Raw genomic sequence first — 18,056 nt, forward strand, 5'->3', positions numbered from 1 at the left:
TCTGGATGGAACTGCCAGCTAATCGCCAAAAATTAGCTGCTGCCTTTCATTAAGAAATTAAGTCAGCGTTTTGCAGATTTATTTTTTATGCGATTTTTATTTCATATTTTTGTGTTACATATTATTGTCTGCTTTAGTATAAAACATCTATTGTTCTTTTGTCGATGATGCCTGTAAAAGCCGAAAGCCGAGTAGTTTTTAGGGTATGCCATCACTTTGAGGGAATAATTTTTTTCTCACGTTAAGTCTGAATATGGTCATCTGCTTCGTTTCTACGAAGTCTGACTTTGTGATGGAAGAAGTTGTTATGTAGTTGTTAAAACAATGAAGTTCGGATTAAAAATCATTTTAAGTAACGGGGATAATTATAGGGATTTACTTATTTCAGCAGACTTCTACTCGTGAGAAAAGCGGGAAAAAACAATAACAGATTGACCTTATCATTAAAATATCTCGATTAAATTTATTTAAATCTCGATTTAAATTTTTTTAACTCGGAAAATGCAGTGCCGTGGTTTTTCACGGAAGGTACTTGAAAATCACTCCAAAACAGTCACGCCGGTTGAGGTCATCCATATCAAAGAGGCTGTTTAAGCAGGTGTTGGGTTTTAAATTTTTTTTATTTTTAGCAATTCAGAAAAATTTTAAAAAATCTGAGTTGAAGGACATACTGATACATGTTTAATGGTTTTAAGTATTTTTCTACTAATAATTTTGAGTAGACGTAATTTTTGTAAATGCTTGCAAAATTTTTAAGCGCACACATAAAATTAATTAGCGAGTGCAATTTTATGTCTTATAAGGATCTATTTTTATGCTTTTATGTAGTTTCAATATTCTAATGCGTCCGGGAGATCGTTTGGATAAAACTGTTTGATCTTCAATTATCCCCTTAAGTGTTGCGTGGCCTTATAGAGGGCCAGCAATTGTGGGAATAGAATGCTTTATGATTCCCCACATTGTGTAGTCGGTCTGGTTTCAATCGGCTTTGACCCTAATTTAATACCATCTTACTGGTCCCTTTAATCAGAATATCGCCCGTAAGGAATCCCCGCTAAGTATTGCTGATGCTTGTTGACGAAATGAGGCTTTGTTGGGAAATGTCTTGAGCGAGTGAAGTTCTCTTACATCGGCATCATTAAATAAATAATGTGCATTACATGATTGTTTAAATACCTGCAGGGCATTTTCCAAGTCGTCTATCAAAAGACGTTTTTTTCATTCAACCTTGTTTCTAATAACATTTTTGTTATTCCCCTTGTTATTTCTCTTACACGTGGTGATTGTACATTATAGTGAGATGATTATTTCTTTACAGACTATGCCAGTGTTGTTTTAAACAGCTATTTCCGTGAATAAAAATACGCCACCGCATTTTCCGAGTTAAAAAAGAACCTAATTGGAGATTAAAATAAAATATTTTCATAATTAACACACTCTGTTATGGTTTTTCACCCGCTTTTCTGACACATTTCATCAAGTCAGTTTCAGTGAATCGCTCTATTTATGTATTTCCGTTGTTTCACTCACTAAATTCAATGCTGTAAATCAATAATTGAATTTTAATAACAAATTATGCTTTCCTTTCAAAACTTCAGGCAATTTCTACCTTTCTTAAGCGAAGCGTTATGTTAAGCGAAGCAGATGCCCAAATATAAAAATAAAGATAACATTTATTTGAGAACCAAATTTACTCTATCAAGGTGATGGCCTACGCTGAGAACTACCCGGGTTTCAGAGTGACGTCGCGATTATAGATACTTGGCTTCGAGCTCAACTTTGTGTAGGCCATTTCTCCTTACTTGCATTTCCCTCCCCAATTGTAGGAATTTATCATTTAAAATATCATAAGGTAAACTCTTAGCAATGAATTTAACTAAAAGGATATATGTTACGTAATTAGAATTCAAAAAATCTTTTGACATCAATCATTCATTCATTTTTATTTGTGTCCTTGAATTGCGATACAACGTAATTCTTTATTTCTTTAGGCTGAAAAAAATTTACTTCGATAATTTTTTATTTCCTTAAAAATCGAAGAGAATGTTGGAAAAAAATTGTAAAGACAATTTTCTCTCTGGGAGAGGCATAGATTTTAATATTATTTATGAATCAAACTGTAAGTTTTTGCATAAACTTTGCTCTCAAATTTTTCATGTAGAACAATGTTGATTATACGGACATTTCTGACTGTTTTAGTTTTACAATGGAATGTATATTAGGGATAAGTTTTCTGACTAATGGGATAATATCTGCTTTGTTTCGACTACACTTAATAACGTTTCGCGGTTGTGGTGCTCAGTAACCCAAAATGCAATAATGGAATTTACTTGCGCTAGAATTTCCTACTTCGCGGAGAGCCAAGGATTTGCTTGAATTTTCCACCTTAGTATACCTTCTGATGTGTTGAATTCCTTAGTTAATTCCCAAAACCTGCTGCATTCGAGGCAGCTCGTGTTTCGTTCTTAGTTGGGAACCTGCGTGTAATGTAACCCGAGTCACTTTTATGGATATATTTATTTTTGTGACGATAAACGCTCTCTAAAACGTGTTTGATGTTTTTACTGCGGCATCACGTTTCATCCGAAGTGCACGTGTGAGTAATTTTCTCGCAAACTCGGAAGAGACGCGTAATTGAAGAATCTATGTTTTGAGGTATCTTATCTCTTTAACCGACTTCCTTGAGATCCTCATATTTGTGATAAACCCAAAACTTACAAAATTAGCTGCCAGGGTTATGGGATTTGCAATGGACATCCGATTTTCCTCCCTCTAGGAGGTTGTAAAGGCCGGAGTCACTGAAGGGGGCACCACTGGTTTCGAGCGTGGAGCAAAGTGTGGTCGGAATGGGGGTGCTTGGGTAGTACAAGCCACGCCCACTTTGACAGAAACATTGACAATCCCATAAGGGTCAAGGCTTTCTATTTTGTGAAAGTTTTGGTCATAACTTGTTAATACATTAAAATAAACCGTGGAACGCACAATGTACTTAAATCTTTTTTCTTACTTCATTTGTAGGCTTCGCGAAGTCATAACTCAAAAAATCTTTTCCCATGGGAAAAATTATTATCAATCACCACAGTTACGCTTTACAATCGGCTTAGCTGAAACAAAACTTTTACGAGAAAAAATTAGTCATTTATTTGCACTTATGCTGGTATTTCATTATTTTATAGCCAACGGAAATCTAACCATTACAGTAATCCTTTATGTTATTTCTACTGTATAGATAACTTTTTCTCAACTTATACGCAACCAAACTCAACAAATGAGGCACCGAAATGCACAGAATTTATCAGAGCACATGCGACGGCATATCTTACTTCCTAAATATTGCTATTGTTTCCCAAAATTGGTTTTTAAAAATTAAAAAAAAATAATCGATAAAAAAATAATCGATTCCGGCAAGAGTGTCCTCATCCCAAGAATACAGTTAACGCCGTCGGATCCCACCATGCCTTTTAATTTGACTCGCAGACAATTTCCCTTAAGGTTTCCTATACGATGACTATTAACAAGGCTCAGGGTCATACTTTGCAAAGAGCTGGCTTATTCCTGCCTGACCCTGTATTATTTCATGATCAATTTTATGTAGCCTTCTCTAGGGTAAGGTCTTTTCAAAATATTTTTGTAAATATTAAGGAAAACGCTAAACAAGTATTAACAGAGGATACTGTAATTACTTCCAATGTTGTGTTTAAAGAGGTCCTCTTACCTCAATTTGTACATGAACATTCCAATTAAAGTTGTTCATAAGACCCTGCCTTTTTTTCTACATTTTAAAATTAGAAACGCGCCTATCCCTCTGTGGACCTGCATTGGAAAGAGCGGGGGAAGCCCGCTGATAGCGGGTGCATCACGCTCGTAAAGTATAATTCTAGGATATTCCCACTAGGAAAGCGGCTAACAGAAATTCATGCAGAGTTTATGCATTAATGGAAGTATCACGAATGATGGGAAAAATCCGATGAGAATCACCGACGATATACCAATGATTATGGTAGCATTTTCACTTAATGTAGTTCATTTTCAGAACAAAACTGCCACCTCAAAATATCAGCAGGAGACTTAAGTCCAAAAATTGTCAAACCAATATGGCGGAACTTTACGGCGGCGATATTTACATCATCCTTGTCCTACCTTGATGACGACATCAGTTGGCCATATAACACGAACCAGAATATTTATCTTTTTTGCATTTTTTTCTGATGGCTTTGCTCTATTTTATCAGGTAAAAGGAAATCATTTAGGTTCACTCACCATTAGAGATACGTGAAAATCGTACTTTCATTTTTATTTTATCGCACTTTCAATAACAGTTAATCGCATTTTGTAGCGTCTATTTTTTATTTTCATAATGAGGTAGATGACGATAAAATGTAGTGAAACACAGTATTTGACAAAATACAGAATATTTTAAATAATTATGTTGTAGAACAATAATAAATGAAGGAATAAGAAATATAGTGGCGGAGGTGTAGCTTGCCCGCGCCCACTTGTCGTTCGCGGCCACGTAGAATCCCAGCCAACTAGCAGCTGGCCAGTCGCTCACATGCTTTAAGCGGTGAGTGTCGGCGGAGCATTTAAACTGCCCTCGGTACAAAATGTACGAATTTTGCAGTCGAAAAGGCAAATTTGCGTAAAAATATCATAAAAGTCCAGTCATCGCATATATGTCGCATTTATTTGCGCACATCGCACCTATATCGCATTTATCGCATTTGCGATTTTCACGCATCTCTACTCATCATATATATTTATTTATCGTTTTGAATAATTTGAAACTCAGTCATAAATATGTAAATGAATGTACAGTTACAGCATATTAATACTACTTATCAATTAAATCATTATAATTACAGCATATTAACTCTCATTAATTAAGAGAGGGGGATGAGAATCACACAATAAATAATATTTCTCAAACCAGGTGTGTGCAATACATGTAGTGAAAATACTTGGCAATTTAAACGAATTTCATTTTTCTTTTACGGTGATTTATGGTTTTTATTGTTTATAATTTTGTTACTAAAGGATTGTGCGATATTAAATGATTTTTATAGCTATAGCATGTTTGCATGACTACATTAGACCGTCTATAATGATTTGATGTAATATATTATGCTATATTTTTGCAGCAAATTTGATAATGATATTCATTTTCCTTTGTACTCGTGTTTCACTGCTATTTTAAAAGGACCCTAAAGTATTCCCTATGTATCTCTGTTGTTGGTGTCCGAAACGTTTGCTTTACCTAGTAACTTTATTAATAGTCCTATACTCACTATTCCCCAAATAAGAAGCAGTACAAATATCAATAGGTTTAACATAGCACATATGGGTTTCTGAAGAATGCCTCCTTAACCTCAAGTTGAATATCTTCTGTTTATATTCTTGTTTAGCCTAATTCTTATTATTATTGTTATTGGTTTTTTTATTGATACATATGTGAATAAATGGTCAACTAAATTTAGAATTGTGCTAAATCACAGTGTTGTCCTAATGTTATGGTTTCTTTTAAAAAATGTTTGTTTGTCATAATTGTCATAATGTATAGTCACCTTGAATTATTGTATTTAGTATGTTACATCTAAGTGCGATTATTTATTTATTTTTTGTAGAAAATATTGTATTGTTTTTACATGCTCTTGGGGATCTGCACTGATTGCATTTGTCTGTAATTACATTTATTCAATTTTTTACTTCTATTTATCCACCAAGATGTACTGTAGAAAGCTGTACTTTTATTTTCTCATGGGCCCCACTGCCTACGAAAATAAACGACATTATTATTATTCGGAATTATGTATTAACAAGAGGGCAAAAAAAGACGGATGTATTTAATGAAATTGCAATGTATTATCTCACGGAGGTTTTATTTTTGAATTGTCCAGATCTGCGCATTTTCCTGCTCACGTTTCGCTCTTGCGTGGCAGTGGCATAAGAAGGGAATATCGTATTACAATTACCGGTCGTTACGCCTATTCTTCTTTCTCCATTGTGTGCCGTGGGGACCGTCTTTAACGCTGTGGGCTCCAAATTGTCAGTCGCCTCTTCCTCCTCGCCGAATGGAATGGGCGTTTCCCTAATTCCTTCTTCACTGTCCTCTCCAACGCTCTCCCTAAACCGTTCTTCCTCGCCGAAGTTAGTTTAGCAGAGAAATGGTGTGGTGTTTGGTGATGTGAGAAATGGTGAAGATTTCTAATCTGGCTCATCATCCCAACTGGTCAACACGATTGGTTTGACGCAGCTCTCCACTAAATTTTCCAGTCAACTAATGTCTCCTTACCTACATTTTTATTCTCTTTCACGTCCTTCTTTACGCAACGATTAGATAAAACAGTTAGTATACCAGCACTATAAGACCTAAAGTTTTGATAATGCATAACCAATAAATAAGAAATTAAACCAAGTCCATCCCGACCCAATAAAATTGAGATTATATTAGGTTCCATATATTTCATTCGGGGTTTTCCTTTTCCATCTTGCCGTCCACTTGCCCCTCGACCTTCTTCTTCATCAGGCTGTCATCTCTCATGTTATGGTCGTCATCATATCAAGGTCTTCATGAGCCCTATCTTCTCCCCTACTCTTCTTAAGACTTCCTCATCACTAACTCGGTCGATCCATCATTCTTCTGTAGAACCGCATTTCGAAGCCTTTTTCCTTGCTCTCTCCGCTGCTGTCATTGCCCATGCCCCATTTCCGTGTAGGAGCATAATCCAAATGTAGGTTCTTATAAATTGGTTCCTTACTTCCATATTTAAGCTTCCCGCATTAAGCAGGTCTATCTTTTGGTGGAATTAGTTTTAGTAAAATTCTAAAAAAATCTAAAAAGATGGGCCAAGCCATTATAAGTTTTCTTGGGTGCTACACAATTACTTATACCGCTTCTTTTTTACAGAGCGCGACCCGGGTTTCAATGAATTATCATCATCTTCAGCCGTATATTAATAATAATAATTGATAATTCATCGTAACCCGGGTGGCACTCTGTAAAAAAGAATGGTATAAGTAATTGTGTAAAATCCAAGAAAACTAGTACTGGTAAACTAGAAACTAGTAAATACCACAAAGTTAAAAAAGAGTTAGTGAATTTTGTTCGTGGGCCAAGCCATGCCACCCTTATAAGTTGAAAAAAATCGTTATTTTCAAGTTTTATAGAAGCATTGTGACGCATAAAGAGGATTATTGCTGTGGTTGCCTAGCTTCAAATACTAAACTCTTCGAGAAAAATTGTTGCGGCCATAGGAGGATAAGAAATGTTTTCGCAATCATTTTCTCTTCCCTTTCTCATTACTTACTCTTTGTATCCATTTGATCCTCATCAGTTTTGCGTAACAACGCATTATTAAAAGTCTAAAGTCTAAATACTAGTGTCATGGTCCATGCCCCACTTCCGCCGCGTAGCACTCGTACTTAAAATTTAAGCTCTCAAGTTTGGCGATCTTATGTAATGCTGACACTTATGCTGTGATTACGGTGCCTGGGTTAAAGACCATTTTTCGTTTGTTGCCATGACGATCTTTGCCTATGGGAATAAAATTTTTGAATTAACCGAGAATAATAATGAAGAAGGTACGACCAAATCCAGCTTCTTCATTAAGTTTGATATTGAATTATGGAAAAAATGCAATTATGTAGCTAATTGTTGGAATTCGGATGTATTTTTAATTAGGTATTTAAGTAGCTATGAAACGCTTCTAATTTCTTTAAATTTATCGTTCACGCATAAACGTTTAGCGCACGCAGCTTAGGTTCGTCATCGTACCCAACCTGCTACTACCTTTCCTTAAATATCAACCTCTTATTTTTTTTCTCATCCTCCGTCCGGTGGCGCCATCTCTTATTTTCCCCATCCACCTCGTTAGCCTTCTACTCGCAGAGACCCTTTCTTTCTCCCAGCCCCACTTTTCCTCCCTGTCCTCCTCTCCTGACGGCGACACAACTCCCACCCTCTCTTTCCGTGGCCATCCACTTTTCCGCCAGCCTACCTTTGCCTCACCCGCCCGCCCTCCCCTTCTTCTGCTTGCACTGCGCCCGGGGAGAAAGGGTGGCTTTACTGCGGGAAATTCTGGCCACTCGTGTGGAATATTAAAAATATCCGCCCCTCTCCCCCGGAAAGTTTCCGTTCCTCTTGTGTGCGTGGGTTCGGAAGTGGACGAGTCCGGGGAAAAGTATTCGGTGAAACTTTAAAGTGGGGGATGATGGCCATGCGGATAATTGGCGAGCGTTTCATCTCGACTCCTCTATCTTAACTGTGTCTCTTGCGGAGAATGGATTCGACGGTATCGGGTTCGTAGTCTACTGTTGCATAGTTTCACTACTGTATCAACTTTATCAAATTACTGTACGAGAGTACCATTATTTTAATATCTGATACTTCCGTGGCGAGCAGGCTTTTAGCCAGAAATTTGCTTCTGGGGGTGCTATCTAGGTTGGGGGTTGCCTACGATGATATTTTATTGACGATTCGCACGCTTCGGAGAGTCATATACTCGTATTTTATTAAGTCCGCTTATATTTTTTTTTAGATAATTTTAAGAGTTATATGCATCTTTGATTATTTTTATATATGTTTTTTTATATATTTAATGTAGCTGTTTATAAAAACGGAGTGTCGGAGGATAGATACCCAAGGGCTATTAGTCTCCTCACCAGATTTATCGCAGGTAGTCGCTACACTGATAAATATTTCGGAGGGAGGGGTCTTAAATTTTATGCGAGTATCTATGAGAGTAGATTAGGCGTACGTACACAGTATACACTTTGTATGGAGAAAAAATGATGATAAAATTGTTATAATATTGTTTTCTTTTAAGCTCCAGAAGATTCATTGCGTGAATTTATGTCAAAGAAGCACGGTAAAAGTGTTCCTTTATTAAGTTTTTGTTATTTTATGTGTACTGTTCAAGGCTGCAACATCAGCATTGTCGTAATATACCGTTGATTTTAAAAATATTTCTTTCATTTAACTCCGTAGATTATTTTATTGACCCCGGACATATTAAAATTGGTTAATATCGTTTGTCATTGGAGTTTATCTTGGAATTATGGTGAATAGAATTCCTCAAGCTCTTACCTGTAAGATGCTATCATTTGTACGATTTTTTCTTTGGATCTAGAGCATCTTTACTCTGTATAGTTGAAACATATAATTCTCATTCACTGGAATTATTTTTATCATTTAATTGCTCAAAACGAATATAATATTTAAAATTTCTGTTGCGCAATAGTCTTTTCTGACTAATTTGCACTTATTTTTTCGTAAAAAATTAATGAAAAGCAATGTATATTCAAGGTTATCTTCATATATAAAAGCATTGTGTTCTGGCATTATAAGCTAGGAAGAATTGAGGTGGGGAAAAACTGCTAAAATCATTTATCTTATTACAAGAAATACGAAGATTGACCACATTCTACGATACTCTGAGAAGATGGCAACTTTAATGGAATACTTGGTCGATGGGTGGTACTGGAAGACTTAGACCGAGATTTGAATACCTTAAGGAGACCTTATCAGGAAGAAGGTAAATTGGTGAAAAGATTCTGGCTATGGAAAGAAGAAATTTGGCTGCGCACCCACCTCTGGGTCAAGGAGAAAAAGAATTAATGACGCATGATGAGGCTGAGCTATCACTGTTTCTCCGGTTTCTTCTCTTGCACGCTTCAATTACACGGGGCAGATATGTCTGACTACAATAATAATATTTTTAAATTGTTTTACTTGAATTAGTCTTTTCCATATGAAGTTAATTTGCTATGGAAATTAAAGAAAGGATCCGTACACCCATTGTTATACAGTCATGTATTAGAGTATTCATCTGAGGTACTAGAGGTAATTGCTAGGGTTAATTGGGTTGGGAAAAATGGCTAAATTAAATTAGTAAAAATGAAACACCATGATCGACCACCCCTACGTCACTGGGGATGAGAGCCTTAGTGGAAGGATTTTTTGAGAAAGAGTTTGACCGAAAACAGAATACCTGGGTACCTTAGCAGAACGACGGTGAAAAGAGATTGGCTGTTGAAAGAAGAAATATGGATGCCCACAAATGACTTGAGAAGAAATAGAAGTAGTAATGACACATGATGAAGTTGAGCTGATAAAGTTTTTCCGGTTTCTTCTCTTGTACGCTTCAATTGAACGTGGAAGATTTTTCTGGCTACATTAATATTATTTTTAAATTCTTAAAGCGTATTAGTTATAGAATTAGTATTTTCCATATCGATGACTAAGTTCTTGCAAGACGTATCTCAAAAATAGATCGCAGATTTTCAGAAGAGCAAAAAAAACTATTATTATTTGTTACTTGCACACTGAAATTAAAAACCAAAAGTTCATAAAATTGAAAGAGAAGCATTACTTTGCAAACAAAGCGTTGTTTTTTGCTTGTATTTTATTTTTTTTAATTTTTAAATTTAACTTAAGTGTTTAAATTTTTAAACGCTTTGTTTAAGATACCGGTCTCTAACCGGTCGAATTCGAGATACGTGTTGCTAGAACTTAGCCATAGATATGAAGTTTGCTTTGGAAATTAATGAATGGATACGTACACCCAATGTTATCTGAGAGTGATCAATGAGAGTATTCTACTGTGGTACCATAGGTAATTAATTGCTAGGACGATTTGGGGCGAGAAAAAAACATGGCCAAATTCAATTTGTAACTTCAATGTAGTAAATTTGTAACCCCTACGTCACTTGAGTGTGGATGGAAACCTCAGTGGAAGATTGTTAGAGGAAGAGTTAGACCGAGAGCAGAATACCTGGGGAGGAAGAAGAGGCTGGCTGTGGAAATAAGAAATGTGGATGCCAAACAAATGAGCTGGGAAGAAAATGAAGTAGTAATGACACGTGATGAGGTTGAGCTGATAACGTTTCTCCGGCTTCTTCTCGACAACGCGAGAGAAATGTTGACAATTGCACGCGGAAGAGCGTAGGTAAAGAACCTGATTCAGGCAGAATTCGGAGATTGCGACGAGAAATCAAAGAGTTGAGAGAGAGAGTAACGGATGAGGAAAAAAATCCGTCGAAACTTTTCCCTGGCTCGTGGGGGTGTATTGTTCATCTCGGAGTTCGCGGAAAAAAGGAGGAGGAAGGGTTTATCGCGGGGCTTTTGAGACTCGGAAGGATGGAGAAAGCAAGTTGGTTGGAGAGGAAGGTAAACGAATAAATGTTGGAGGAGGTTGCGATGAGGAGAAGTAGACGGGAAAGACATTCTAAGAAGGGGAAAGAAATTGGATGCTCGAGACGGTAAGGAGTTGTGGAAGAAAATTGCGAAAGGCAAAAATGTCTGGGCGGTAGGAACGAATATGGAAGAAAATATGCAGAGTTGATATCTAGCAGGAGTAAGATAAATAACTGAAAAAAACTTACGGTCGGAAACCAATTGGTATTTTTCCCAAGGAAATGCTTAAGAAAAGCATTATTTATTTTTTGAGTAATTGAAATTATAACCTTCTTCAGCGCATGGGCTATCCTTAGATAACCTGGGTTTCTTTTTATGTAATGTTCGTCTCATTCTGCGGCGATTTATCTTAGTCAACGCACTTTGAAACCATGCATGCTATCTAATGCTCCTGAAACTTCTGAGCAGCTAAAGGGTACCATTTAGGAATTTTATTTAGGTCTAATTGTATTATATAGCTGTTATCGTTAAGGTTGGAAATTTAAAAAAATGAATCAGTTCGTTATTATTTTACCATCTAAAGTTATGAGATTAAAGTTATCAATTTTCAGCTATAGTGTGATGCATATTTTGATAGAAATGTTCAAGTTACCTTGGATTAAATTTAATTTTATCATCTTCAATAAATCAAAAATAGTTGACTAATGCACCTTATTAGCTCTTAGCTCTTGTTTTTATAAGTATTTGTTTGAAGAAAAGGGTTGAAATCGTTAGTTATGAAAGAATCGAACTACCTCATTTAGTAACTGACAGTAGAAATCTAAGTGAGAATAAGGCACAACGATAGAACCAGGTTGTTTATATTTCAACGTTTGGTTTGTTTCCTTTGTATTGGAAGTTGTGTCTTTGGCCTACTTGTGATTCTATTCATTGTATGTTATAAAAGAAAGAAGAAATATCTTAACTCTTTTAATGCATATTTTCCAGGCTCATCTTCTTGCGATTGTGACTGGTCTTCTGCAGCCAATATCTGCGCTGCTGAGTCCCACCGGATTTATAGAACTTCGGCAAGGTATGTTATTTTTATGTACATACAATTATACACTTGTTTTGCCTCAAACGTTCCAAATTTATGTAGACAAATGCGAAACAGAGGACGGCACATTCTAATCTAACCAAGAATTATCATTTTCTTGGTGAGTAGCAATTTTAAAAGTGATATAAGTAAGGTTAAAGAGCAATTTTTCAGAAGGAATTACCTTGGCGCTTGTAGAAAAATGTAAAGAAGTTCCTTTAAATACAAATTTTATATGATATCCTACCGGAACTATGGATGCAACATTGTTTATGTTAATGAATATCTGCTAGGGGATTATTTAATATGGGTTAGGACTGTTTTTATAGCCCTTATATTCCATTTCGAAGTCCTATTTTGTTCATTTGAGGCACGGTACCCTCGTTAAGAGTGCGCCAGAAACGTGCTATTTGCTCGTGATAGAAAATTTCCACCTCAACGCCATGCTCCAAATTATTCTGTCTTTATCTCCCTTTTTGTAGTTCAAGGTCACCCTCAATTTGACCCTGACCTCCATTACGCAGCGTTTGCTTTCTTATTCTTGCGATTTGACTCTGTGACTAGAATCCAGTTCCTTTCTTTCGAATCATTTACGCCAACGTACGATTCCGGCGCAAGGAATTTCTAAAGAGGTTTCTGAGAGTGGTCTGTTGGGAACGATTAGGATACTAGGCACTCTATGTTATTGGCTTGCGCGAGGTTTATCCATAAAGCTTATTGTGGTAAGTCGTATGTGCTCTAAAATATAAATAAAAAGATAAACAAATATCCAGAATATCTTTTATCATAATCATCACGATCATATTTTTGTTTTCCCTTCTAATTTGCGTTGTAATCGCACCGTCAACATTTGTACCTTTACGCCTTGCCATTGATTCTTCGTATCGCGACGTTGACTTGTGCACAACTTAAATGATAAGTTAAAAGACTGCTCTTAAGTTGAAATTAACTTCACACATGCGATGATGGAAATGGCGTCGTCCTCTCCATTTAAGTAGCAATCATAAATCCACTTTCTACTCTATTCATAATAAACATCGCGGTACAAAGCAATACTCCTTCCAGGTCTTCTTGCGTGGAATTTCATTTCATGAAGTACTCTCCTCCATTAAAGTGAATTTTTCAAACTATATATTCCTTTACTTTATGAAGTTTCTCAAGAAGAAATTCTTTGAGAATTCCTAAGAGAACTGAAAATCCAAATAAATGAACAACCAAAAATAATAATAATAAAAATAATTAAACACAACACTGGAAGTAATTACACTAAACCCTGTTAAACGCACATGATGACTCATACTTACGTATCAACAGGAGACTTGAATGTGGAATCAGCCGCATTTTGATAAAAGTTATTTAAAGAATAAGAGATATTGTTGCATATGAACAAATGCATCAGTTTGTGCGCCGATAACGTCGGGAATATTTACCGTTTTATTTATGTTTTTATTTTTATTATTTCAAAACCAATTTTAGGAAACAATAGCAATATTTAGGAAGTAAGATATGCCATCGCATGTTTTCTGATAAATTCTGTGCATTTTGGTACCTCATTTGTAGAGTTTGGTTGCGTATAAGTTGAGAAAAAGGTATCTATACAGTAGAAATAATATAGAAGATTTACTAGGGCTTAGAGTCACGATCATTGCATAAATAGTTCCAAATTGGTACTTTAGATTATTTGATATTATAGGTCAACGTTTAAGATTACCTTCATTTAGTAGTTTTATCCCGCTGTCAACAGTTAACTTCATTTGTTGTTAAAAATAGTTGGCAATTAACCGTTAATGTCGATACCATTCTTCTATGATTATCACTGGCGTCATTTTTAACGGAAGGGTATGGGAAAAAATGTTCAATTGACAATATTCTTCATCATCTGGTCAATTGAGTAATTCCAGCTTTACCATAATCCATTTTTTTCTATTTAATCCATTCAGCAAAGGCAGTCTTAAAGTTTAAACCGAATCAGTAAATGAAGGAAGTATATTAAAATCAATCATGAGATCTAGTGGTGTTGAATACCTAATTGAATATGCTATGAAACATAAAGATATTTAAGTCCTCAGCGGATTTCGGCGACATAAACACTTTTTCTTGCGTGCCAGCCGTCCAGTTTTTTTCATATCTTTAATGATAATGTGTTGACTAGAGGATGGGACTGGTTAGATACTTTAAGGAATAACTGTAGATAATTATTTCGCCTTACATTCTTCAGCACCCTCTCTACACATTTAATCCGAGGCCTACGTCCGCATTTCTTCCATCCACACATCCTTCAGTGGCAATCTTCATTAATCCATCTTGTCTAATGATGTGGAAGATTAAACTATCCAGTTATTTACTTTCAAAAGGCTTTCAAAATTATTTCATTTCTCTCCTACTCTTTTTATAACTTCCCAATTACTGTCGAGAAATGTCCATTTGATCTGACCTAATATTTCTATTAGTTTATAGTGACAGTTTAAAGGTAATAGACGAATTTTACTCTTATTAAAATGCAATTGTTGTATGGAACTCTTTGTTGTTTCTGTACTCATGGTGCTGGTCGAAATTATTGTTGTTAATATCCTTTGAGCTCTCTTCAGGGAATGGACATCGGTGCATCCAGAGATGTCGTTGCATTCACGTTGAGTGCGATACATGCATAATAAATAGTCCTTAGGGATATCCATCAGTCAAGTCTTTCGTCGCACATCAGCTAAACACGCTCCTCTATAAACAAGCACGGTCACGTACGAAGTGAGTGCTCAATTCTCAGCGTGTAGTGCTGGTGATCTTTCATGAGCAGCTTCCATTGACGTTTGCTAATGCACTAGACTTCATACAACTGACTGTTTGGAATGTTCTGCTTAGTAATAATTCTCTATCAGGTGCACTGATAGGGGTTCTATGTCATGTGCCATGCATGCTTCTTTTGAAATTCCGTCATTTTACAAATTTTATCCGTTAAAAGGTACGCTAATGTGTGATGTCGAAGGTTTACGTCTTACTAATTATGATTATCCTAACCGCATGTTTGAATCCCTGAACTATAGAAATAGAAATATTCCGTAACTTTATTTAACCGAAAATTCTCCATGTTTTTTTATTAGTCTGAAGATTTTCGCAGCTTCTTTTATCTACGTAGTAATTTCCTTTCGGAAAATGCTGCATTGGTTACATTTTATACTCGACGTTTCACCCTTCCTACTGGGAGCGTTTTAAAGAGAAAAATATAGAATATGAGTGAGCGATATAAAATAAATGAATGGAGAGGAGCGAGGTGGCTTAGGAATTAATAGGAAAGGTGGAGACGACGGTAGGTTTGACGTTTCGGGAGACGGGAATAAAAATGAAAGCGCGTAAATGGCGTTTGCATACTCCTATTTTTCTCTTGTAAATACTCCGAGAAGGACGAGTGAAACGTAGAGCAGAAAATGTTACAACGCAGCATTTCCCAAAAGGAACTTTCCACATCTCATAGCTATTATTCGTTTTAGTTTCCCATTAATTTTTCCAATGAGTTAACTTTCATCAAAACTAAATATAAAAAGGAAATGTTATCGTTCCAAGTCATATTTAGTCGACCAAGTCATGTAAGGACCGTTTTTCTCCTTTAAACATCATATGTGCTGTCTATGAATGCATTTATCAAGGTAATACGGCCTTGTAAAGCGCACTGGATGCCAAATCTTAAATATTTTACCTAAAGAAAATGAGCTGATAACTTTGTTTTTCAAAGGATGAGGTTAACACCTTAGGTACTATTACGCTAATGTTGCTAGAAATAAATTCTGTCATTGATTATGAACGTGCTAAATAAACATTTCTGTTTGTATTTCTCTGCTCTTTCTTTAACTCAATTCTTTGATGCCAATTTTCATTCGCCATATTCCTACATTTTTAATGTATTGTTTCCAATTTACTTCTCTCTCATCTGCAATCCAGCGATCAATATTTGTATTTATTTTATCACTATCACAATAGTAACCCAAGAAATTAACTTAATTACTTACTTTTTTCAATATTTAACATGCAAGTAAGAAAAAAAATACATCCTATATTTTAAAATTAGTGAATGAATAAAACTGATTGTGGCTATCGATTAATGTAATATTAAAACGCTTGAAATTCGTCAGTAAATTTCAAAATGTTTCACGTATTGAAATAACTTGTCTATTTCCACTCTTATTTAAGTATTTTTATTGACTCAGGTTTTGGCACATAATGCTATATTCAACCTTGCAATTGTGGAGAAAAATATGAAAATAGGCAAGTACTATTATAATGTTAAATGTGAAATATTTCCTCCGATTTATGCCTATCTTTTTTTACGAAATTATTTTTTTTTCAATTGCGAAAGAGTTAGACCAATGTAAGTAGCATAGGACTGGCGAAGAGAAATCTGTCATGAGACGCCATTGCCGTTGACTCTGGTATTTATCGCGTCCCTTTAAAAGCTCTGCGTGAGTCGCTGTCGGAGCGTTTCCAGGTGATAGTGGAAGGGATAGTTAAGAGGGGGTTTGGAAATATAGGAGGATAGGGTAGTGTCCTTCTCCGAAACCGATATTTACGCCCATCAGCGGATTTGCCGCGCCGACCGAGCCTTGTCAAACCCCTTTTCCCGAAAATCCCTGTAACATTAAAAAAGAAAAAAAACCACCCCACAATGCCCTGCGAGTCCATCCCCACCCGCTTTGAGGCAACCCCTCGTCTCGCGTTAATACCAAAACCCTTTGAGCGCCCTTTACGCGCTTCCATTTTTTTTCCGTCTCTCGAAGCGTCAAACCTATCGTCGTCGTCTACACCTCTCCTATTTATACCTAGCCACCTCGCTCCGCTCCATTCATTTATTTTTATATCGCCCACTCCTATTCGTTCGAGTGGGAAGTGTTTTGTGCTGTTGTTGACGGTCTGATTCTCAGTCCTCGTAAATTTTTCCGTGCATAGAATGGCCTTTTAAGAGCTCCCACGGATTTCAATCCCAAGTCCCCGAAGCGATGTCCCGAACCGAGAATTATACGAGTCATGTTTTTTTTCCGATTCACCCGTAAAAGATTCCGGTGAGCAAAAATAAGGTCACTGTAGGTTCTTACTATTTGTTGCGTAGTGTGTGCGTATTTTTGTGGAATGGGTTGGAGGGATAAATCTGACATGGGAGGTATTTAGTGGCCCTAGAATTCCGTTGCTTATAAAGGTCTCAGAGGTATCGGAATTTCACCTCTGGGAAAAGTCGTTGAGCTGTGCTTGGTAGAATGCTATGAATGCAGTATCATACGGGATCCGTAACCTTAAAAAATACATATTCGGTGCAGTATCTAACTAAAAAATGTTATAACGCAAAATAAGAACTAAAACTCAACGTAAATTGCAATATAAAATTCTATTTAAAGTAAAATGGCGGCGTGGTATTCTAAATGCTATAGTTTTGAAACCGTTGTGTGAATTTGAAGCTAAGCCATTTGATTATAAATATTATTTATGATTTTGTTAAGGAAAAAACATTTCTTTTTATTTCGTCACAAATATACTTATTTGTTACTTATTCCTGTAATACCGAATATCATTATTAAAAAAACCGCGTACCACATAAATGCATAATTTATACAGTAGGTACTCATGTACTTACAAGGAATCTCATGCAAAACAAATCCGTAGACATTTACGTTAAAACAGTATATGTAGACGCCGAAAACCAATAGATCCTTTTAACTTTGTTTATATATTTCATGATTATCCGTCTTAATTAATATCGGTGAAATGAATAATGCGTTGATTTTTAAATACTTACCCTATTTTCGTAGAAACAAAATGTGCTTTCTGAAATAGTTTTTGGTGTTCAGTAAGTTCACCATTTGAAATAGATAT

General features: G+C 36.0%; 1 long non-coding RNA gene across 1 annotated transcript in view; it reads left to right on the forward strand.

Annotated features, from left to right (window-relative positions):
• Positions 1 to 18,056, forward strand: part of LOC124168003 — a 412,764-nt gene that overhangs the window by 93,591 nt on the left and 301,117 nt on the right. Inside the window, exon 3 of the long non-coding RNA XR_006866812.1 lies at positions 12,119 to 12,203. This is a non-coding gene — a long non-coding RNA (uncharacterized LOC124168003). The remainder of the gene's footprint in view (positions 1 to 12,118; positions 12,204 to 18,056) is intronic.

This window comes from Ischnura elegans, chromosome 11 (assembly GCF_921293095.1).
Source record: "Ischnura elegans chromosome 11, ioIscEleg1.1, whole genome shotgun sequence".
In the NCBI taxonomy this organism is placed as follows: Eukaryota; Metazoa; Arthropoda; class Insecta; order Odonata; family Coenagrionidae; genus Ischnura; species Ischnura elegans.